Below are 24,502 nucleotides of genomic sequence, written 5' to 3' on the forward strand. Positions count from 1 at the left end.
AGCACAAGGATTTAGATTCACTTTTCAAAAAGTGCTAATCAGCTTTAGCTTAAATGGATCAAAATGCACCAGCTTCCCAGTTAATAAAGGGTCTGCTGAGGTTTTTCCTCTCTGAGTGCTGCATTAGAGATGAATCTCAAAACACAGCTACGAATAGTAGTTTATTTTGAAAACATCCAGCTACTATTCACTATCAAAGTACAGGACGCGGTGTCAAGGCCCAGCGTACACATTAATATATTCTTCAGGCTGAAGAGTTAGCCGATATGATGACCCCCTTCTAACTCATTTTAATACCGATGGCATTAGCTACTGAGAAATAAGCCAAATAAACCAACACTCATTTCACATGCATTCCTACCAAGTGCCGTGTGTACGTGTAAAAGTAAATATTTTAAATAAATATGAAAAGATGGGAATTTGCCTAGAGATTTACATGTAAATTAAACAGCAAAATCAAATTGTTGTATTAAGTCAATGTTTCTTAATATCTAAAATCTACAGTTGTTCTAGTAATATTGACGTTAGTATTGTCAGTGGAGGAGAAACGCTGGATTTCCCCCCCGCTGAAAATGAAAAGGAGCAGAACAGAAGAAAATCTAGACTATCACCTCTGAGATGCAGTTATGAAGACACATCTTGGTGCGTCCTCCAGGTTCAAAAGCATGACCTACCAGAAAGAGGGAAAACAATGTATTTCTTGGCTCAAAATGTAGTGCTGGAGTCCTTGACAAGATTCTCACGCAACCAAGTTGTTCCATCAAGACTGTCCTTCCTGCTCTGCTCCTGTATTTCTTTCTGATAGCTACGCACATATTCTGAGGAAGTTCAGGGCTTCTCGTTAGTGGCTACATTACGAAAAAATTCACTTATTTTTTTACCCGCCTCATACTTTAACCCAGGTATGTATACTTGGAGCCTTCCCAATTCCACAATTTCCCTGAAAGACAAAATTTCCATTGTCTTTTCCAGTGGATATTGGCCTCTTGGTCCTTAACCTAGCGCTGGCTGGTAAGGTGATCTAGGGAAAGGTGGAATGAACTTAGAGTGCTGAGTTTATGGGACCTGGTTTCAAATACCAGTTAAAAGTTGTGTGACTGTGCACAAATTCAGCTAGGTGACCTCTCTCTCTCTGGGTCTGTTTTCATGTTTATATGATGGATCTACTAATACACACCTCATCAGGTTGCTATAAACCATGAATGAGATGATACTGGCATTTATTAAATACCAGGCACATAATATGGATTAAAATGGCAACTATACTCCATGTAAAATTATAACTTGTAAGTGAGCTGCCCTCAGAATAAAGTTCTTTTGATGTTTCAGCAATTAAATGCCCTTGAGTATAGTACAAAGTGGACCACCTGCCACAGCACTGACTTCAGTCTCGTGGTGAACGCTATCCACTAGGATTTCAGGGTTAGTTTCTTTCCGCCTCAGTGTGAGCTCGCATAGAAATACTACCCAAGTGACTCGTCAGTCAATTTGATTCCACAAATATTTGGTAGCTACCTTTTGTGTTCTCCATACAAAAATGAGTGTGACTGTTCCTACCCTTAAAGACAAAGTTGCTGGACTGTTGACATAAGTAAACATTTACTAAATCAACTGCAAGCACTACCACATATGTGACTGAGTCACCTGCAAATTAGCTGTACACAAGAAATGTCAAATTCTCTACACTTTAGGGATGGAAACTAGGTATTTACCTAGTCACTGAGCCAGACCCTGCAGAAACTTCTCAGATCTCTGCCTTTTGCTCCATTTTCTCATTTTGGTCCATTTTCGCATTATGCTCAATCTAACCAAGCCAATTATGTTCATCTTACTTACTGGTTTCAGGCTTTCCCAGCCTCTTACCTTGCTTAAATGGGAAAAGTTATTCATGGGCTTCAATCTTCCTAGTTAGAAATCCCATATAATGTAGGAGACAGGTTAAAATTTTAAGATAAAAAGCTTAGGATCTGAAGTTAGATTGCCAGAGTTTTGCAGTTTACCGGCTTGTGACTTTGGGCATGTTAATTCATCTCTGTGACACCGCTACACATCTATAAAACAGAAATGAAATAAATCATGGGAAGCACGCCACTGATAATATAATCTTTGTATTCAACCAAGAAAGATTTCTGTTCATGAAAGTGATCACCTTTGTTGTACCTTTGTAATGTATATCTAATATTGTTGGGTTTATTTCCCAGGCCATACCTTCATTTTGTAAGATACCTATAGGCTAAACAATTCTTTAGACAGATCTAATGGTTAATTCAGAATGATACAGATATGATTGAGAAATTTCTTTATCCTGCCTCTATTAAGAAAGCCCAGGCCATGTTCACTCTTCCAAAAAACACTGTAAGGACCTACCACCAGGCAAAACGTACTTCCAGACATGTCTCCAGCCCCTTTCTTATTCTTTCCATTCGATAGTTTCTCTTTCTCACTGCTTATCTGACTTCTCTTTTTCATCTAATATCCACAATTTGAAGTATTATTGTCCAAAAATTGAAAACAAGACTATCCTATTTAAACATAATACTGCTTCTTATTTTTAAGAACACATTAAAAGCAAAAATCCTGCACATTTATGGTACCTACACAAACATATGAAGTTAGTAGAAATACATGCCAAGTCATTTTCATGGAGGTTATAATTTTATGCTGTAATGAACTGTCTCAAGATTATGGTGATAATAAAAATAATAGATGATATAATAATAGATTAAATAACACAATTACATTCATATAGATTCATGATCCTTGTAGATGAAGACAGCATGAGTCTCAGACCTTCAAAACTGGTTATTTAACAGCTTGGGGAATTGTCTGAATTTATATATATATATGCATAACCCATGGACACAGACAATAGTGCGGTAGGTCTGGGAGCAGGGGGAGGGGGCAATATGGGTTAGTTAAGGCCATCAAGAGCAGTGGTCCTCAGAGGGAGGTGATTTGGCCTCCCATGGGATCTTTGGCAATACCTGGAGACATTTTTGATTGTCACAATTGGGCAATGGGTGGGCTCTATTGGCATCCACTGGGTAGAGAGCCCAGGGATGCTACAAAACATCCTATAATGCACAGGACAGCCCCCACAACAAAGAATTATCTGACCCAAAATGTTGACAACATCAATGATGAGAAACCCTTACATTTGCCTGAGGTTATGGGTATTAAACTCTTGAGTTTAAACTTCTAGGAGGCGAGCACTGTAAACTTTACAATTGACAGGGCACAACCTGAGAGCTCAATAAAAATAAAGCGAGAGTGTGTAATTATTAGTGAGGACCAGATAGCACACTGAAGCTTAGACTAAACGGGGTATCCCCAGGTTTGGATCTTGCAATCATTCAGTTAATAAACCAGTATCTAATGTCCATCAGTGAGGCTGAAGGTGTAAAGAACTTCAGGGTAACAGATCTTCCAGTATTTTATCCTGCTGCCTAGGATCCAAAAATTCTATCTAAGCACTCAAGCTCTCTTTTTCTTTTTACAGATTTTTCTTGTCTTTTTCACTGCAGCGCCTGCTACAACTATCCTCACTAGCTGAAAAGAAAACCAAACACAATAGAGGGCAGATATATTTTCCTCTATTACCTGCACCACTCCCAATGCCATGTGCACACCCCATCCTGACCTCAGCCTGCAACCCTTCTACCCCCACAGACTCTATCAACTTCCTCAGAAGGACTTAGTTATGTGGCATTTATTTGCATGCAACTTATTTCCCTAATACCAATAAGTGCCAGCCACAGTAAAACATTTCAATCAGTTCCTTCTTTCCTGAGCACACCAAAAAGCCCCACTTTCTTTTGAAAATCGGTTGCCTCTCCTAACTAGAGCCAGCTTTGCTAATAGAGATTACACAGATGCGTTACAAGCGACACTGGAGAAGGTGGCACTTAGGCAGGTCAGTAGGGGTTTGCCTAAACATTTTGATTACAACTTTCACTGCTTCTAAAACACGTGTAAAAGTCCTATCATTAAATTTAAACAGCCTGATGATATGCTGAACAAGACTATGAGAACGGGAAATAAATTGCTGTAATCTGCCACACTGTCACTTACCCTGCTCTTCAGCAGCTGTAATTGACTAACAGGGTAATAAGGTGGCAGCTTACAAATCTGAAAGCTATACCGTTTTGTGGGAAATGCCCTTGAGGATAAAAAAAGAAAAAAAAGGGCTCCCAGTTGGGAAGACAGAGTGGATGGGCTCAAAATCATCCCCCAGACCCAATATATACTTAAATAGGCTTCTCATGCGAAACCAAAAGAAGTCACCAAGCAGTCTTGGATGAAGGGGCAGCACCAATGCCAGCATTTATCTTGTTTGTTATTAGTTATGACATAGAAAATATTCAGAAGGGACCAGGCTGAAAGCACTGTCCTAAGCAGGAGGGAGGAGCTGAAGTGGCCCTGACAGTAGCGTCTGTTTCCAGTTTTAACCATCTCTTGAGCTTGTGCTCCCCCGGAGGAAGATTCCAGCCACCCCCAAAATACCTAGCCCTCTGCTAGGTGTGGCCTCAGATCTGGCCAGTGAGGTTTCAAATGCACCCACCTAGGGAAAGTGCCCACCGTAAATGATCTTACAAGGATACTTTTGATGGGATTGTGGGCAGAGGAGGGATCAAAACTGACTTATCTTTTAAAAGGATTCCTCTGGTGGCTCCTGTGTGGAAAAGAGTTTGTATTGGGCAATGGTGGGAAGTGGAATCATGGAGGACAGTTAGGAAGCTGCTATGGTCTGAATGTGTCTCCCTAAAATTCTTATTGAAATCCTAATGCCCAGTGTGATATTAGGAGGTGGGGGTCTTTGGGAGGTGACTAAATTATGAGGGTGGAGCCCTCATGGATGAAATTAATGCCCTTATAAAAAAGACCCAAGAAAGCTCCCTAGCCCCTCCTGCCATGTGAGGACACAGCAAGAAGTCTGCGATAAGGCCTCCTACCCAAGCACTCTGGCACCCTGATCTCAGACTTCCAGCCTCCAGAACTGTGAGAAATAAAGGTTTGTTGTTAATAAGCCACCCAGCCTGTGGTATTTTGCTATAGCAGCCTGAACAGACTAAGACAGAGGCCACTGCAAAGGTCAGACAAGAATGACCATGGCTTGGACGTGGGAGGAAGCCATGGAGATGGTTAAGTACTGGTTGAATTCTTAAAGCTGCAACAAACAACATGTTCCGGGGAGTTGGACTTGTGTATGAGAGAAAGAAAGGAATTAAGGACAACACCAAGGCTTTTGGTCTAGGTAATTAGGAGAGAAAGGCTTGCTTTTCACTGAGATCAGAAGACTACAGAAACAGCACATTTGGAAAGGTAAACAGAGAAATCAAGAGCTTGGTTTGGGTCATGTTCCTCCAAAATATATTATGTTTAAAATTGGGTTCACTGTTTCATTCACTTTGGGGACATTCCTGAAAAGGTGTCTGACACATTATGGCCACATTTATACATACATACATATGTATATATAAATATGTGCGTATATATGTATAAATGTGTGTATTATAAAAAATGAGAAAGGATTGATGGATGGATGCCATACTCCTCTTCCTTGAGCTAGGATAACAAATCATCCCTAGATATGCCTCTGCAGTATGTGGATTGTTTTTAGCTAAAAGCAATTAAGACACTACCTGCTCAAGAGAAACTTCTGACCCCCATCAGCTACCTAGAAGAATTTGAATTAAGGGCCTTGTCCATAGTAAGAGATCATCTATAGGGCAGGGCAAACATAAAATTACTGGACATCTGCTCTTCTTATTACCCTGGGAATGACCTTCCTCCCTTCTGAAGCCCCAAGGTGTGTTACCTCATCCTTAGCTCAGAAAGTCACCTATACCTCATTTTAATTTTCTCTGATTCACTCGTGCATGTGGATTTCCCATACATACATGTGTAATTAAATTTGGTTGTTTTCTCTTGCTAATCTGTCTCCTGCCTATTTGATTATTTGACTGGCTGAAAGAACCTTGAGGGTAGAGAGAAATGTCTTCCTCCCGTGCACTGGTCATTTCTTTCAGAACAGAAATGGCTGTGATATGCCATCCTTCCGATCTGATTGAACTCTGCTAAATAAATAACTAAATAATATTTAAGTATAATGAAGTAAAAGGAAAAACATTAGCATTTTCTAATCTAGCAAGAGATGAGGCACAGAAAAGCCATTTGGACAGAAGCAAAGGTCTCTGAGAACAACCAAAGCTGTGCTGTTAATACCACAGGGTTAGATCAACCTGCTCCATGCCAAGGCCATATGGGAAGCTTACAGGGAGAAAGGCACAAAGAAACAAAAGGTCTTCGGAGTCCTCTGAGGACTGCTGGGTGAAAATGGAATTTGAGCAGTGAGGCAAGAAGCATCAGGCTGACCTCTGTCGGCAACATAAATTCCAGATATTTGCACTCAAGCAGGCTGATAAACCCCTAGTGCTGCCGAACATCTGAGCCTGCCCCTAATCCCCGGTGCCTTATGCTCTCTCCCCGGCATGAAACTAGCCCTGCTCTGAAGCGGGAAAACACTTGCCACCTTGCTGCACTTCTGGTTCCCATTTACTGAGACCAGCCAGTGACCAGGGGAGGGAACACCCCTGGACTACTTCTCTCCATGGTGGCCCTGGTGGAGTCATGCACGAGGCCGGGGGACGGCGGGCCGGGCGATGGACTGCGGAACAAGGCTCCTGGCCCCGCCTCTACTTCACAGTGTCCATGAAAGGAACAGAATCAGTCCAGAGAAAACAGCAAAGATGCCAGCCCTGTTTGCACTTACATCCTTAACACTTGCTCCCTTCACCCCACCTTTAATTCCTTTTTAAGAACTATGTCCCCATTGGGAATGAATTGAAGGTGATTATGAATTAGTTATGCTGCATCCTTCCCACCACGGACTGTGTATGTGTCTCTTCCCAAGACCTCCCGCCACCTCTGTCACTTGTAGTTACAGAGACCTCAGCTGATCCGGACTGTGGCAAATTAAATGTGTTGTAAGCAACACGCTCCAAACGACGCTGCCTCCTTCATCACAATGCCCGGTTTAATCCTGGCGCCACATCTGGGGAGGCGAGAGGGCAGCAAAGGGAAGGACAGGAAGTGGCAGGGAAAGGAGCTAAAAGTAACCACGGACGTGTGGAGATGTGGTGTTTCACTGAACATAAACAGGCTGACTGGGTCAGGCACCAACAGGCGAAGGCAATGTCTATAAGCTTCCTGGGTCTGCCGTGTCAAACGGGCAAAGCCCCAGATGGGTGGACTAATCCACTGTCAACGGGGAATCTTAGGCGACGTGATCAAAACGACTGGAAACCAAGGAGGGCTGTGAAGCTATGGGGAATAATTTGATAACATCCTGGCTTGCTTGGGCTCAGCTCCAATAGATAACACATGGGGGTTACCTGCGATCTGGGGAAAGCACTCTACATTCTAGAAATATCAGGTGTCTAAGACTGTAAACCAACCATGACGACATGAGTTACAGAAAGTCTCCCCTGCGTTGGTTAACTAATATTGTAATAACTGCTATCATTTATCAAGCACCTACACCGGCCAGGCATCAAGCTAGAGCAGAAAGAACAAAGATAATGCAACTGACATGGCAAATGCAATCATGTTATAAAACAGAGCAGCCCCAGTGAGCGGACTCCACTCATGACCAGAGCCATGTGTAGTTTCAAGCACTCAAAAATCAAACAGTAAACAACTTCATGCAAGACTGAAGAGAAGTCATTAAGACCATCCAAGTCTAAGTGTTATATGAAAATGTTAGTGCCATTAATTACCTTCCAATAATAATGCAAATTACAAAAAATAATGAGACTGTTTACCCACCAAACTAGTAAGGGCTGGTATTTCAAAGTCTACCAGAATACCTAAGCAACAAGAAATGTTCTTTTCCCGCGTCTGGCTTCTTGGCTTTTTCTTCCTTTCCTGATGACCCCAATTCAAAGGCTTCATGCTGGGAACACAATCAGATTCTCATTTGCTGGAGTAAGTCATTCCTTTTGCTTCCTCTCTGGTGCCTCCATTCACACCCAAAGTAATGCTCATTACCTGCCCACTCATACCTTTAGGAGCCCACAGGCACATCCCAGAACATAGATATGCACTTCCATACTGGCCTCCCTGTCTTAAAGGTCACATGGGTTTCTGAAAAACACATAATTGAGCACTTGAGTAAAGCAGTAAGATTTTAAAATGTAAAGAGGGTTATGCATTTATATTTTATCTGAAACATCACGAGAATTGATACCACTTGTTGGGTTTTATTTCTACTTACACAGAAAACAGACATATCAAGAATTTGAACTTGAAAGGTCATGCTCACGCACACATATGCATGAACATGTGTGCACCCGTGTACAACACATGATCGATAAGTTCATATTTTTTAAAAACTTGAACCAAAATAAAACCACGGATTGTAATGCAAATAAATCATTTCTCATATTTTATTATAAAGTCTTCCTGTTACTATATTAATTTTTAAGCATCATTAGTGTAAATATGCATACAACTCCTTACAGATGCTCTGGTGCTAAAATTCGGACTCAGAGAAGGACATAAGAATGGGCCAAAAGGAAAATAAAATACAAAGAACACTGGGGGCGTGGGCGGGAGCGTATATGGAACAAAAGGGGAAAGCCAGCTGGTTAGCTGGCCTTTTAAAAGGTACCGGGGAATTAGGCTGAAGGCCATTAATCCTCCAGGTTGCGCTCTGCCAGCCCTCCCTGCGCACATGACCGAGCCGCCATCCAGACGCAGCCGGTTTCCAGGGGGTTTCTGCCTCCCCAGGACCCTCTGCTCTGCCTCCCACCTGCTGCCCCTCACACGGCAGCAAAGTGGGATCCAAAAGGAAAATAGTAAAATCAAACGAGGCTTTAGGGACTTAGGCAGGCGGCCGGAGAGCAGGTTCTTATCTAGGCTTTAGCGCAATGTTCCTTCTCCAAAGTCTTCTAATCACATTTAGAGAAAGGGCAGGGGCCCAACAGAGGAGCTGCCTTGTGAAGTCCCCGCCCTGAAACCCCTGAAACGAAGGGCCCACTTCCACCGGCCAGGCCCCGAGGGGGGACGACCTGCTGGGCTGCTCCTCTCTACTTGTCCCCACACGCCGGCCCCTGCCGCACCATCATCTCCGAGGACAGAGTTCCGCATGCTCCCTGCCTCAGTGTCCCCAGATGTCAGCTACCCTGTACACCAAGTCTGCCTGCTATGAAACTACAGTCTATTGTCCCACTGGAAAGGAAGCGAGGCGAAGGCTGTGTTTCTGTGACATCAAAGGAGTAGCTAGTTAAAAACTGAACTGGACCAGAACCAGTTGTTCTCTCTATACTGGACAAAACTAACTGTATGTGGCTTTTTCTACAGCCTGCCAACACCCCCACCCTCACCCTCACCCCCAACTCCACCATCAAGATGTAAAATGAGAATATTAAGCCAAATCCACCAGGGTGGGGCATGCACATAGCCCACCTGAGCAGAGATGATTTTTCAAAAGTGCTGGTTGTAAAGTAAGGGGTGTGATGATCTCATAGCTAAGGGGCAAACTAAGGGCCTGACAGTTTTCCCCAAAGAATGTCAGCTCCAAAGTAAGTTCATCTTTACTGCAGGCCTACTACGTGCCAGAATCCATGCTAGTTCATATATTATCTCAATGGACACTTGAAAGAATCTGTATAGTCGAATTAGTTAATAATCTGAGCTCTGGATCTAAAGCACGCCTTGGTTTCAATCCAACATTTTCCAAGGGTATCATCTTGTCCGGTCAGCTGGCATTTTTAAGCTTTAAGTTCTCTCCTCTTTGAATGCAAAAGCCTGCCTCCTAGGGTGGTTTGTAAGAATATTACTGAGCACAGGGCTTGGTACACAGGACGTGCTTCCTAAGTGGTTATTGTTGTTATTATACCCATTTTATAGGTGAAAAGTAAAGTCATCTGTCCAGGAGGTAAAGGCAGGAATGGGCTCCCTAATTTGTCTTGACTCCAAAGCATGTGTTCTTTCTACAACACCCTCTCTTCTCCCTGTGACTCCATACGGTATGGAGAGAGACCAAGAGTGGAGATATTTAGACTTTTTCACAACCAAAGCTTCAAATTAGCCAAGTGCACTCTCAGGGCTTCCGCGATCCCAGGCTGGAGACTCTACTTGGATCTCCCTCTCACAGTAATGTGTGGTGAACGGTTCTTTGACGGAAGAGCCTCTGAGATCCCAGGCGCACGGCCCCAGACAAGGCCACCTTAGGGATGTTCTAAACATCCACTTTTTTGTTCAGCTTCAATCTTGCAAATTTAATGAAAGAAGAGGTAAGGGAGCCCAAAGCCATGGAAATGCTGAATTAGTGGTGGCTCAGAAATTCAGTCTGTTTAACAGAATCATGGTCTCCTCACATTATAAAGAGTGATTTAAATCAAGTCTTTTTAATGTGGCTATTGTTAAATTATATCTATAGCTAGCTCAATTCCAGCTTCCTCCATGCCAAGTGCATGAATGGCCGAGGGCCACAGGAAGCTTTGTAAGCTAGACTGTTAAACATCCTGAAAAGCATATTACTGGACTTTCTTCTTGGGTGTAAGAGAGGGGAGAAAAAAGCCGGCAAATGCAGCCCAAATTCCAATTTGGTTTGTATCTTGCAGCAATTTACTTATGGTAGATGGTTTCCACATTACCTACTAAACTTTGTCTGTAGAAGAAAAATAAAAATGAATGAACACGGCTCACCCAAGCTCAGAAAATGATACCAATCAGGTCAGTAAACCACCATTTTACCAATTCCTGATTTGTTTTTATTCAAAAGACTGGTCCCCAAATGTTTTATTTTTCTACCCTCCAAATCTGCAGGTGGATAAAAATGAAATGACTGAGATAATAAAGCTTTCGCTGTTATATATATATATTAAAAAAAGCGATTTGAGTAAAAGGCCATTTACTCTATTTTCTTGGAACACATTTATTCCACACTGAGAAACACAGATTTACCCCAAAAAGAAGATCTTCAGAATAAGCACTTACTAGGATTACATTCACATTCTCTGTCTAATCACACAAACACACACACACACACATACACACATTTTAAATTGACAGTGGGACTTGTGTTCACATTTGCAAACACTAGAAAGGCAAGTTTTTTAAAGAACAGTTTTACAACTTTAGAAGCCGGTAGAAATACAATTTCCGAATACTAGCTTTTAGATTTTGGAAAACATAATAGACAAGTGGCCTATTTTAAAGACCAAGCGTTCAGAATCTATCTTCCTGTACTGCAGAACCAGCTCAGTCTCAGCCTATCCCTGGAAAGGAGAAATGTGGGTGTATAAATAACTAGGCAATCTCAAAATGAATGAGTCTACAGCTGCTCTGAGATGAGCCCACTGACAAAGTCACGATGACAGCTCACTAACGTGTTCCCAGAACATCAGTTTCTTTTAAAAGTTGCTTTTGAAAGGATCGGCTGGGTTCCTACTGGGCTAAAACGCAAGCACTCCGAGGCAGCTCCTGTTCAACAGCTACATAAATCTACTAATCCAATCTAGAGGGAGGGGGAAGCCGAAGACTATGTCTCAAAGGCAATAGAGGCCCGTGTTTTGGAGCAGCAGCAAGAAAAATGCAACCAACATAAAATCAAAGCTTATCAGCTGTCGGGGTTTTGGCGTTGATGCCACCTTTTGTGGCTGGAGAATCAGGAAAGTGTATGTCTGAGGAAAATGGTTCTCTCTATGTGGTGATTTGAGCACAGAACACTATACGTCAAAATGCCTATACCTAGCACTTGACTCAAATAAGCACTGGTCTAACTTCAAACAGGAGTTGCAAGGTGAGGTCAACCGCGGCAAAGCGGACGGAGCGCCCATTGCATGCTAGCTGCTGGGCTGAGAGATGAGTGCCCCAAGGTGACTGCAGAAGACCCTTGTCTTCGCCGGGCTTTAGTCTCAGTGGGCTAAGCCAACACATAAACCGCTCATTTCTGCACAATGTGGTGGGGCTTTGAGATCAGTGTTCTGTGGGAGCACAAGGAGGAGGAAGAAAGTCCTACCTGGAGGTGAGGAAGGATGGGCAGAGATGACACTGCGTTGGGTGTTGGTCTTGAAGCACCCAGCTAAGCAGAATAATCACATTTGCAAAGAGCAACATGGGCACCGTCACTCTCCAAAGGCATGACATTTAATACATTTTGTACACTTTTCACACACAGAAATCCTATGAGGAAGCTCTTTGCTTTGTTTTTAAAAGCAAGTTCAAAATAATTTTATTGTAGTTATTGTCTGGCAGAAAACACCTGGGCATGGATGCTTACTGAGTTCATTCCAATTCAAGATTCACAGTGGCTGGATACAGGGCTGAGCATCGTGGCTAGTGCCATGAAACTTATCATTGGAGGCTGGTGTTCGCCATAAGTCTAATTCTAGGGCAGAAATCCATTGTATCCTGCTATCACTCCCCTTACCGACACACAGGGAAAACTACCACATATTGTTGAGTTGCAGCTGCCAAGGTGAGTGAACTCAACTCCTTTGGCTTGGATTCAGCCGAGGCCTAGGGTTAGCTGGAAACCCAACCTCCACAATGAAGTCTGCTGTTTCTAAGCCCCTGCCCTCACAACTCTTGTGTCAGTCACTTTCAGTAATAGTAGATTTGATGGCTCCTGGAACTAGGGGTAAGTAAGGAAAAATAGAAGAAAACATGCATATCAGTAAATTAGAGCTTACCATTTATTGGTACTTTTCCTCAGGTCATTGTTAGTTTCAGAAGAAGGTAATACCATTCTTGGATTTACTGATGAGGTTCAGAGGTTAAGTAACATGCCCAGGGACATACGGCCAATGAGCAAAACACCCATGGTTCAAGCACATGTCAGAAGGATCTGAAAGCCTGCTATGTCATTACGAGCATTCTCTGATTCCTATCCAGGTGGACACTAAACTCTGCAAAGATTCAGTCCTATATGGAAGCAGAGAGGACCCAGTAAGAAGTCCCAATAAAGCCAGAATTTTGATCTGCAAGAAATGAGATCTAGCAGTCACAAGTCCAGCATTTACCAAGGCACTACTTGGCAAAATCAAAGCACTGGTTTTTAGAATACCTGGCCATGCACTGTTATAATACATTTCCCAGACAAACAAGGTAAATGGCAAAACATATCAAGAAAACAACATAAAAGCCTGCTACAGCCTCTAGGAACCCTGTGCAAACGAAACTTCCATGGGTAAAACAATACATTACGAATCTTCTCCCATTCATTTTTTACCTCTCTTTAGGCCAAGGAGCAGCTCAGGCCTTATAAAGAATCCTCATCATTGTCAGACACGAAGAGAGAAATTACAAACACACTCAACAATCTGTGTGCAAGGAATTCTTTCTTTAGTTCCTTAGGTGTTCCTTGATGTCCCCATCTTTCTAAAGGAATGTTTGTTTTTATTCCACAAACAAAACATATGAACCGGGATCTATGTATATTACTGAACTAAACAATCTTCACTGTCTTAAGTCATTCATTCATTCCACTGGTATTTATTCAACCCTTAAGCACATGACATTGTGTTTGTCTAGATCTATGCCAGCCCAAAGGGAAGCATAGGACCATGTACATTTCCCGTGGTGTTGAGGAGTGTTATATTATGTTCAGCTATATTTGAAGACTCAAACTAAGGAAGAGAGGAAGTAGGAAGGTGCCAAGGCCAAAAAACAACAACAAAATAAAAAAAACACCCCTCCAGTACTCCTGAAGATATTTAGGAAAGGAACAGGGGAGGGGTGTTCATTTAGCTCCATGGACTCCCCAGACATCCAAACAACATAATCCCCTGATGAGCCAAAACTCCCTGATGAGTGATGGAAGGAAAGACTCATATTCCACTTTAAAAACTCTGTTTATTATGAATATATCAGAGCATTTAATAAATTTCCCAAAGTGTCAAATCATCCAACTTAGAACTGACTCTTACAAAACACAAACATTTAAATATTTATAATGGATTCAACTAACCGTGAATCAAAATGGCACTCCTGAGAGGAGTCAGACAGTGTTAGAAATTATTTTCAATCTCTGATGGCCTGTACAGAAACTCCCTTTCTTCCTCCTTGCTGAAACTCCTGTTTGCCCAGAGAAGTTAACCTTACAAGTTGTCACAGTCTTTATCAAAATATCAAATTAAATGACATCTCTAACCAAGAATCTAAGGACAGGCTCAACACCATCATAGTAGTATTCCTGGGTTTGCAAAGGCATGAGATGGCATTAAACATAATAGACTTTTACCCCCCAAAACTCAAACTGTAAGAGTTGTTCCAAGGACAGATACTGAAAACAAAGTCTTAGGTGTCCTTCTCTTGAATTTCACTTGTATTGATTCAAAGGGTATTAAAATACTTCCTAGGAACATGGGTTATTCAAGGGACAGTAACTGGCTTGAAGTTCTTAAAATTGGTTTTTGTTTTTAAAGATGTTTTAACTGGCCTTCAGAGAGAGAGGAAGGGAGAGGGAGAGAGAAACACTGATGTGAAAGTGAAGCATCAATCAGCTGCCTCCTGCACCCCCGCACCCCGGGTCAAGCCTGGGATCTGGGTATGAACCCCAACTGGGAATTGAACCGGCAACCCCTTGGTACATGGGATGATACCTAACCAACTGAGCCACAACTGCCAGGGCAAACCTTGTTTTTAATTAACTAGAACACAAAGAAATCTGATTTAACTCTTGTTAGTATCTCCTCAGAATCTTTTGGTTCTGCTAAGAAAACCAGTTGCAACAGCTTCAAGCCAATGGTGTGACTAAACAAAGATGCAAAGTTCAGCTCTTACAGCGATGTGGAAACGTGAGAACCACTTCTCAAAACATGACACTCTGTCCTATTTCCAGGACTGCAATTACCTGGAATCAGACTTCTTATTCTAAAAAAGAAAGGGAAGAAACGGCTGTTCCTATAACAAACCTGGGGTGTCTATGCCACTCTTTGTTAATTTAGTTTTATTTTTAAGCATGCAAACTTATGTTTAGCAAAGAGTGAAGGTGAAAGCAGGCAGCTATGGTGTATTTTAAGAAAAAAATGGGTGAGTGTAAAGAAATTTACTAGATTATATCTAACTTTGCGTATGTCATTTTACCTCTTTGAACTCCAGTTTCTTTATATGTAACATATATATATATTTAAAGTACCGCAGTGTCTGGTACATTCTAGGTAAATGGTAATTGTTAGTAGAATGTGACTTGAAGTAGAATTAAATCACCATGCATGATTCCTACCACTTCTCATATTCATCATTCAAGTGATTCCCAGAAGAGGGGCACTGAGGCCTGTCCCCTCTAGCCCACAACCTCGGGACAATCCTTGAGACAAAGTTCTATGATCAAGAAACCCATGGGAACACTTTAGCCTAGAAGAAATAGGGAAAAGAAGGGTGGGAGGAAGGGGAATAGGAAAGGAGAAAGGAGGGAGGGAGATGTGTCCAGAAAAAAATTACTCAATGGTTAGTTTCCACTCCCTTTAAGTAAGTGAAATAAAAGTAAGCTCCTCTAGGTAGTGGTTACAAAGGGTGTGTCCACTTTGAGAAAACTGGTCAAGCTGTAACTTATGATTTGTGGACTTTTTCTGCAAGCATGTTGTACTTCCGTTCTTTTGATCTGCTGGTAAAGGCCCTTTCACAGCCTGGGACTGCCGTCCTCTGACAATGGAGTAATGATGGAGCTGTCAGAAGTAATTTAAATGTGTTTAAACCACGGCATTTTATTACCCTTTAAAGACTAATTCTATTCCAAATGTTTGGAAAAGAGATGTCCTATAACACCTTTAAGGGAAGGGGGAATTTCCCAAAGAGGATACACCCAGTGCCTCGTGGCAGAGCTCACATTCACTTAAATGCCTCTGAAAAGCTCCTCTTTTTTTGCTATCTGTCCCTTACACTATTCCTGTTAAACAGAAGAAAAACAGAGAGGCAGCTTTAACAAAAGGCTATTATGGTGCTTGGCACAGAGACCTCCAGTAAATTCTTGTCTACTATGTGACCCAGGAAAGATTTCTTCTCAAATGCTCCAAATGAAAGGTAAGGACAGCTTCCCTCTTCCTGTAACCAGCACTCTCAGAAAATGCACTCACTCGGTAAACAGATATTTATTGAGTTACTTCTTAGATGCCAGGCAGAGTTCTGGGCCTCAGGATACAGTCGTGGGTAAGGTGAGGTCCCTAATCTCATGGACCTTCACATTCTATTGGGGACAGCAATTCAGGGAAGACTGACTAAAGCAAATTGTATATATCAAGGCCAGTTTATGACTACAATAGACAGGCTTGTTTATTGTCTAGCCGATACTTATCACTGAAATCAAGGATTACAGTGGCAGGCTTTTAGGAAAATTAGAATGGTGTCTAGAACCCTATTAAAAGCAATTTTTAAATGGAATAGATAATGTGGAACATGCATAGTTAAGAACTATTGTATACACTAAAAATTACTGTATACATTAAAAATTAGAGACAACAGGTTATCTCCAACAGTAAGATGTGAGAGGGAGGAAATAAGTCGGGGCAAGTGATTGAAAGCGATGGGGAAGGATGGCTAGGAAAGGCTGGTCTGAAGAGGCTATCCTTGAACTGGAGTTGAGGCCAAAACGGGCAGAAGGAAGGAAATCCCCCCTCCCCCCCTCCCCCCCTCTCCCTACCATTCCCTAAAACATATCTTCCTCTGGGGATTAAAAAAAAACTATGTCAAGTGACTTTTAAAGGGATAATCACTTTATATGTCAAGCCCAAATTGCACACCATGTTAAAATGACTGACTCTAAATTATTTAGAAGGTCAGCTAATATATGACATTTCATAAACAGTGATTGTGGGTTTTACATATTTACTTCGTGTGGAAAAGAGTATTTAAGGTCTGGTTTACTTTTCTCACCGCCATGTGAGGCAAGATTACTCCACATAATGCTGACAGTTGACATGAAAGGACGTGGGGAGCAGAAGAAACGGGAGAGTTGAGGTGAAAGAGTGAAGGAGAGAGCGTGAGGACAGAAGAGGGAAATACCAAAGTTCTGTTTTTTCATGGCATCACCGAGGTTTTAACAGCAACATCATTCACCAATTAGTAACGCATTCCTAAATCCTAGCCTGGACTGTTCTTTCCCTGAATTCTCTCCTAAGCATGGTTAACATGTTCACTTAACAAAGAAAACACAACGGAAAGTCATCACACAAGCCTCCTGGGATCTGAAAGGGCCCCTGCCTTCTGATCAGCTATTGCAGTTAGTGTCTGCAGCATCCTTTATACACCCAAAGTGTCTTTACAACCATTCACTAGTATCTCTCGCCAAGTGCCTGGGGAAGTAGGTCAGCATTATTACCTTACGATTATTTGAGAGAGGAGGAAGCAGATCTAGGGCTATTAAGATACCTTATCCACAGCTTTCCTGGGATAGCAGAAGTTTCTGGTTCAAATAGAGCCCCACGTGGTCCCCATTAGCTCCTCCAAAATATTTAGCAAGACCCCACCAACAGCAAGATCTACAGGCACTCCCCACTCCTTAAACATGAGATAGAAAATTCTGAACAAACCCTTATCCTCAAATACACAGAACACAGGATCACAGCAATAGATCATACTTTAACATTTTGCATCAAAAAGGTGATTTCTACTTTCCTTTGCCTGTTTTAAAAATGCACTTACAGCTTATAAAGAAACATCTGGTGGGGGTGCACTTCCTGGCAGTAATGACTAGTCAAGGCTTCAGGCAAAGCCCAGGAGCCTGCAGCTCCTCTGGGCCAGGGTCATTAACAACAAGGGAGCAGCTACTTCAGAGGCCCTGCCACTTCGGAGTAAATGCTAACAGGTGTTCCTTTTAGCTCAGGATCCTGGGGCATTGTACACACACAGCTCATTAAGTCTCACAAGGCCTTTCAGAGAGAGACCCAAGGAGACACATAAAGGGACATCTCTTCACCAAAGAGAGAAATGAGCAGCCAGTTCGTACACTTCACAGTGACAACAATTTTACCGGAGGATGTCATTGTGAACACTAGTTAGAAATCTGTAATCTGGATGCTTTCTTCCGAGCATCATTCCCTGGTTGGCAAACTGAGAACAGCAGCACCCATTCGGCCAATTTCCCAGGCTAGAGTAAAGATCAAATGATGGAAGAGATGTAAAGATGCTGAGTAAACTCTGAAGTCCACACTGAGAATAGGCATTTTTCTATTACCTAACCAAACCTAGATGTGAGGCAGAAAATGCCATCTCCAGACACCGTGCCCTCAACAGGGAGCCTTGCCTCCAAACAGCATGGGCATTATTGATATAAATGCAAATTCTATTTCTTTGTCTGTGGTACCATTCCCAGAGGGTACAGAAGGTGAAGGCCAGAAAGCAAAACTAGAATCAGAGCATGCAGACAAGTTATCCTTGATTATACTGTTGGCATAAGTAGTCAACATTCAAAAACAATTTTTTTAAATCTGCCTGGAAAACATTCATGAGAGAAGAAACTTTACATTCAAACTCCACATAGGATTATCTTGCTTTTCAGATTTTTTTTTAACCCGTTACGATGACTGCAGCTTTACAAGTTTCATTTAAATCCCAGTAAGAACTGTAAATGTTCAATTGCCAATTGGATTTGCTCCCAGAGGAGCTAATCCACTTTGTTTCAGGGGTGGCAGCTGTTGGAAAAGCGATGTCTTCTGGAGACTGGTGCGGGGTTTCCTGAAATACAGGGCCCTTAGCTCTTCCACACCCAACACGCCTTCCTGCAGCGGGCCAGGGCCTGCCTTCCTCCAGGAGAAAGGGTGCCCCAGTCATTTGAAGAGGTCAGTTGATTTTCTCTCTCACAGTCTAATGTGAAGCAAACTCGGCAATTTGCTTTAAAACACATACACTACTTTTCCAGGGAGAGACTGTAGTAAGAAACTATCAGACGTCGCAACTCAAAAGAACAGAGATGCAAACTGCTGTTACTAGAATTGGTTGGTAGCCAGCTTTGGTTTCATGGAGAAACTTTGCTAGTAACTTTTCATGAGCATGAAACTATGGTGAGTGTCTACCATTCTGGGGGCTTCCTGATAACCGGTCCCTCTTTTCTATGACTGAGGAGTTCTCCATGGGGAGGATGGCCGGCTTTGCTTCTCAGAATAAAAGCAGGGAAGGGCCAGCTTCTCTGCCCCTCCCTCCCCGTGCCCCGGGTCAGACATGGACCCAAGGTAGCCGACCAGAAGCAGCGTTCAGCTGCGGTACTGCTCGGCATCCAGGGTTCCTGGGCTGTTTCTGACCAGGATCCACTCAGGGTCCCAGCCACTATCTCCAGCCGAGGCCTAACCATCTTGCCAATGCTGGGAATTGCCCAATCTTTAATAATTTCTTTGTCTAGTGGGTTCACCCAGAGTCCGTTTCTATTGTTGGCCCCAAAGAACATTCACTAGACTTATCACAGGATAAAGAGCAACACTTTCTAATGCTAATGCTAGGTGGGACGATGGATATTTCTTGTATGTTTAATTGACTTAGAGAAGCAACAGGAAGTATAAGGACGACCTCTGTCTCTGCCCCCTCCGTCAGGTCTGATCTGGAATAAACTATACAATAGGTCCATGGAGGAGGATTCTGACGCTGCATCGTGGGTGCTCAGTGGGAACGAGCTCACCAAGCAACCAGTGTTAGCAGCCACGTTAGAGGAAGAAAGGAAACCACGGGGACATGTAGTTGACATCAGTGATATACTGGAAAGGACTCCCCGATGGGGAGTTAGAACAGTGGGGTTCTGGTCCCAGAGAGGCCTAGGTTGTACTCAAAGGAGGCCCTTGGATAGGAAGTGACTCCCATGGAAGCTTGTGAGAAATGCGGAATTTTAGACTCTAACTTAAATCTACTGAATCACAATCTACATTTTAAGAAACTAAGTAGATAATTTATATAGCCAACTCTAAAATTGGTTTGGGGAAAGTTCTTTCTGTCTCCACTTTATTAGTGACATATTTATTGAATGTCCTCTCTGTGCATGACATTGGGCTAGAGTTTTTAGAATGTGTCCAAGGAGCTGAACAATGTGACCTACAGTTCACATGCAATTAAGAGATTCGCTTTCTATGTCATCAGCCACCCTCCAGAGTAGTCGTCTGGGGGGGGGGGGTTATTTTTGGCTGCTAATGAAAGCCAACTACATGAGTGAAATCCCCTTTAGGTTGTATGGCTAACAGAAGCTAAAAGGAAATGATCTCTTTACACTTTTATACAAAATCTTTCCAAATCTTCTGAGCACAAAGGCAATCAGCAGGTGCCAGTAGTTACTGGGCCACGTGCGCACTCCTGACCTCTCACACTGGCCTCCTTGGCTACACTTCGGGGAAAATAATTATCACTAAAACCAAAACAGGTAAAGTAGGGAATCCAGAGAAACAATGGCTCGTACACAACTGACTTGGAGGGAAGAGAGGAGGGAGGAAGGAGAAATCTGGTCCAGTATGGTTTGAAGGATATAAAACCTAACCCAAGTTTGATAAAGATTAGGCAAAATCAACATCCCTCTATTCTGCATACTGGAGTCTGCCAATTCAAAGGGAATTTTGTATCATGGATAGGGCTTATTAATAAAGCATATAAGTCAATGTTTCTAGAAATGTATACAATTTTTGACATGTAATGGGTTTACTACGGGATGCTCAAAACTCTGCAGCTCATTTCCCTAATGAACTAAAAGCCCCAAGTACGTGTTCTGTTAATTTTGGCACTAAAATGATTTTCATTATAAACACAGAGACATGTTTCCCTAGAGGAAAATATCCCCAAAAGACAGATGTGAAATCTTTTAGATAGGAAGGGAATATGTGCATGCCAGCCCCTGCCGCAGTGGGTATCTTCCGACTAGAAATGGGAATGCTTCTGAAATATTTTATCAATACAATATCATTCCCCACTCACTCGTGCTCTATTCCATGGCTTTGCTCACACGGCAGGACAACGCTGACGAGCTACCAGGGCAGGGGCTCTGTCTGTCTTATTTGTCAATCTTTTCAAAGCATTTCGTAGTCTTGGCACACAAGTGTTGAAAGAATGAATGGATCGATAAACAAAACAAAAACAAACAAACAAAAAATTACTATTATGGGGGAAACTTGGCAGCATATTTCAGAGTTAGAGAAGTTCGCAGAGAAAAGCACCTTACTCTCAAAAAGTCTGAAGACAAATGGTAACCCTGACGTCAGAGCATTCCTTAAGCTTTCCCAATTATGGAAGGTACATGCCTCCAGGACCATGGGTCTATGCCTGAGGTTATTTGGGCTTCAAAACAAGAAAGTGCCTCCCTCCCTAGTATCTTGCTATAACTGGTTCCCATGTTGTCTCTACTAGCGTCTTCATTTTAAAGTTAAGGACACTGAGACCCAGAGGATTAAGCGATCTGTCTCAGGTCTAAATCGAGTCCTCAGAGAGCCTGGACTAGACCGCAGGCCAGCCAGCACCTGGCTCAACACAGATTCCTTCCCCTCCAGCACAGGGACGCTCTGCCCTTCACACGAACCTGACCTATGGCTTCAGTACGATCCCAGTGCAAACAGATCATTTCCTTTAGCTTCTGTTAGCCAGACACCTAAGAGAGATTCCAACTTTGATCTTGTTCTCTAGGTCACCTGGTGGTAGAACTCCTTCTTGTCTCAACCCTTTGCCTCTTCTTAAATTTAAAATATTCTGGAAAGATTTATTGGCCCAAAAATGGAACTAAGCTGACCACTGCTTTATGGCCTGTCATCCTAGAAAGGAGGATTCAGGAGAGTTCCTTTTAAGGGGACCAGGTGTAACCCCAGTACCGCCTCCTCTTCAATGCCCTACCCGGCTGCTCTTCAGACAAGCTTCCCCTACTTTCTTCTATCTGCCATTTCATCACTCAGGCTAATACAGATCCAGGCTAGGTGCAGGATGGGGGGGTGGGGGGTTGAGAACTGAGCCCATAAAAATGTCATTTATTGCCAAAAAATCACCAACTAAATTCAAACGCCTAAATGCATTAGCTCATAAATATAATTTGTGTCTGGGAAAGTGGGTCGGGGGAGGAGGGGTCACTGAAGCCAGAGCCACACTACAGAAGGTGAAACAGAATAAAGGAAAGAAAGAAGGAGGCAGTTGGACTCCATCGGCGTGACAGATCCATACCCAACAAAAACACTTACAAAAAAGGCTCTGCCTATAAACATCTTAACTTACCTTCTAGCTGGACGGATTTCTAAATTTTCCTAGAGAGTCCAGGTTATTGAAAATAATAGCACTGTTGATGTCTCTTGGTTAAAGACCTGCCAAAAATTCTAGAAGCAAACTAGCAACTAAAGCCCCGAATGTCACAAAGTATTTCATCAATCTCACCTCAGAGGCTTCACCAACACTCCTAAGTCCAGGCGTTTATATGTGCAATTTATAACTCCTTCAACGAGCCCTCTTTTGGGTTCTCTGCCTTGTGGGATATGCACAGTAATAACTATCCCCTACCCAAGAAAACCACTGATTTAAAATATCACCCAGAATACATGCAGACTTACAAACACGCTGGCCTGTAAATTTCACTCACTGATTTTTGTCGCTCTACCTATCTGGCTGTCATCTTTCATGAAGTCCCAACAAGCAATAAAAGTACTGATTTGTGTTGCATCAAAAAGGTTTAAAACAAAGCAAAACATCTCACTGCTTGAAGACACCTCCCTTTTATGCTGCACGGGCCCCGTAATATTTCAGAGCCCTTCGCCAGACAGCCCACCTTAGTTCCTGCAAATACCTTATTAAACGTTACTCTGACTTCTTTTAACTGGATTTTTAAAACTCAATTTCCCTGTAAAAAAACAACAACCCAAAAACTGGTCTCTGAAAATTCCCAATTTCTCCTTACAACAAATGAATGTTGCATTCACTGCATTCAACAGACGCATCAGGCCAGCGATCTGGGCAGGGGAAATCATGAACTAAACAAGCTGTGGTCCCTGTCTCAAGGAGTTCAGGCTCTCATGAAAGAAGGTGGGAAGAGGGGGCAGTTGCATTTAAAATAATCATAGTAATGTGGGGTAGAGTGTCAGCCCGTGGACCGAAGAGTATCAGGTTCAATTCCAGGTCAAGGGCACGTGCCTCGACTGCAGGCTCACCCCCGCCCCAGGTGCAAGGGGCAACCAATCCACGTGTCTCTCTCACATCGATGTTTCTCTCTCTCTCCTCCTCTTCCTCCCTCCCCTCCACTCTCTCTAAAAAAGTCAATGGAAATGGATTTTAAAAAATCATCACAGTAATAATAACAAAAATAACACAATGTGAAACAGTGATGTACCCACTCAATCTGATTACAAAACCGGGAAGTTACTTCTGTCAGATTCATTTGCAGGCAGGGCCAGCTGGCTACATGGGAGTGACCCTGTGCTCTCTGAAGGGCCCCCTGCTTGGTTTAATGCTCTCCTGTGTCTTGGAATTCTTAATTTTTGAACGAGGGGCCTGCATTTTCACTCTGTGCTAGACCCCGTGAATTAATGTCGTTGGTCCTGCTTGCAGGTGACAGCCTGAAAACATTATCTCACCGGAGTATGAACAGCTAGCTCCCTTTCATATTGGCCACCACGGTCAAATGAGAAACCCTAGAAGCAAAATTGATAATGTTATTTATTCAGTACAGAAGGCAACTTCCTTCAAATTGAACAGGACTGATATGAATGCCGCTGCAGATCTTAACGGGGTGGGCACATCCCTTATTGTAAATATCTTAGACCTTTGGAGTTAACAGATAACATCTCGGTCAACAGCCTCATTTTGCAGGTGAAGAGCCAGACTTTTGGGTGACTCATCAAAGAGTGAAGAGTTGGTTCCTGGACGATAAGCTAAAACCAAGGCCACTCTTCTGTCAACTACTTTAAGTTCCATTTGATGAACCCAATGAACCAGGGCAGGAGTTTGCCTGGCTCGTAACTGTAAACTGGCACACTGCTGGCATGTACTAAATATCTGGCTGAATGCATGCATGTATGCACGAAAGAATGAATGAATTTTTTAAAATTTTTCAAGGAAGGAATGCCTCTCTGGAAAAATATCAAACAGGGATTGCAAAAAAATAACAATGATAAGAAGAGCAATTACATTTATATAGAAAATGACAATTGAGGGAAGCTGAGCTGGCAACTGGCTCAGATCTAGCATCCAACAGAAATTAGCAATAATAAGTCTCCTGCCTGGTAAAATTCGACTACGGGAAACCTCAGGCCAGAACCCGCGTGTCTGTCAGACATAACTGGAGATGCATGTGCTCAGAGCCTCCAGGGTCTCTTGACACATCGGTCAATATTCCAAAAACAAGAAGAATAAACCAATGCATCACAGAGTAGAATTTTCTTTTAGGAGAAAAGTAAAAGTGAGACTATTTCTTTATGGAGCAAGCACTTGTGACATAGATTAAAACGGGCATACAAGGCCAAGGACTTTGAGTTATGCTCCCATTAACACAACCCAAAAGCCCAAGGCCAAATCGAAAACTGAAATAACTGAGCCCCAGGTTGATTAAATAAACTTCCTTTAT

The 24,502-nt window shown here is 42.6% G+C and overlaps 1 protein-coding gene across 1 annotated transcript in view; it reads right to left on the minus strand.

Moving 5' to 3' along the window:
• The window catches only part of EXT1 (exostosin glycosyltransferase 1), a 235,994-nt gene that overhangs the window by 69,811 nt on the left and 141,681 nt on the right, over positions 1-24,502 (minus strand). The gene's annotated exons all lie outside the window — the stretch shown is intronic.

The sequence above is a fragment of the Miniopterus natalensis genome, chromosome 16 (genome assembly GCF_054644295.1).
Source record: "Miniopterus natalensis isolate mMinNat1 chromosome 16, mMinNat1.hap1, whole genome shotgun sequence".
NCBI classification, from domain to species: domain Eukaryota; kingdom Metazoa; phylum Chordata; class Mammalia; order Chiroptera; family Miniopteridae; genus Miniopterus; species Miniopterus natalensis.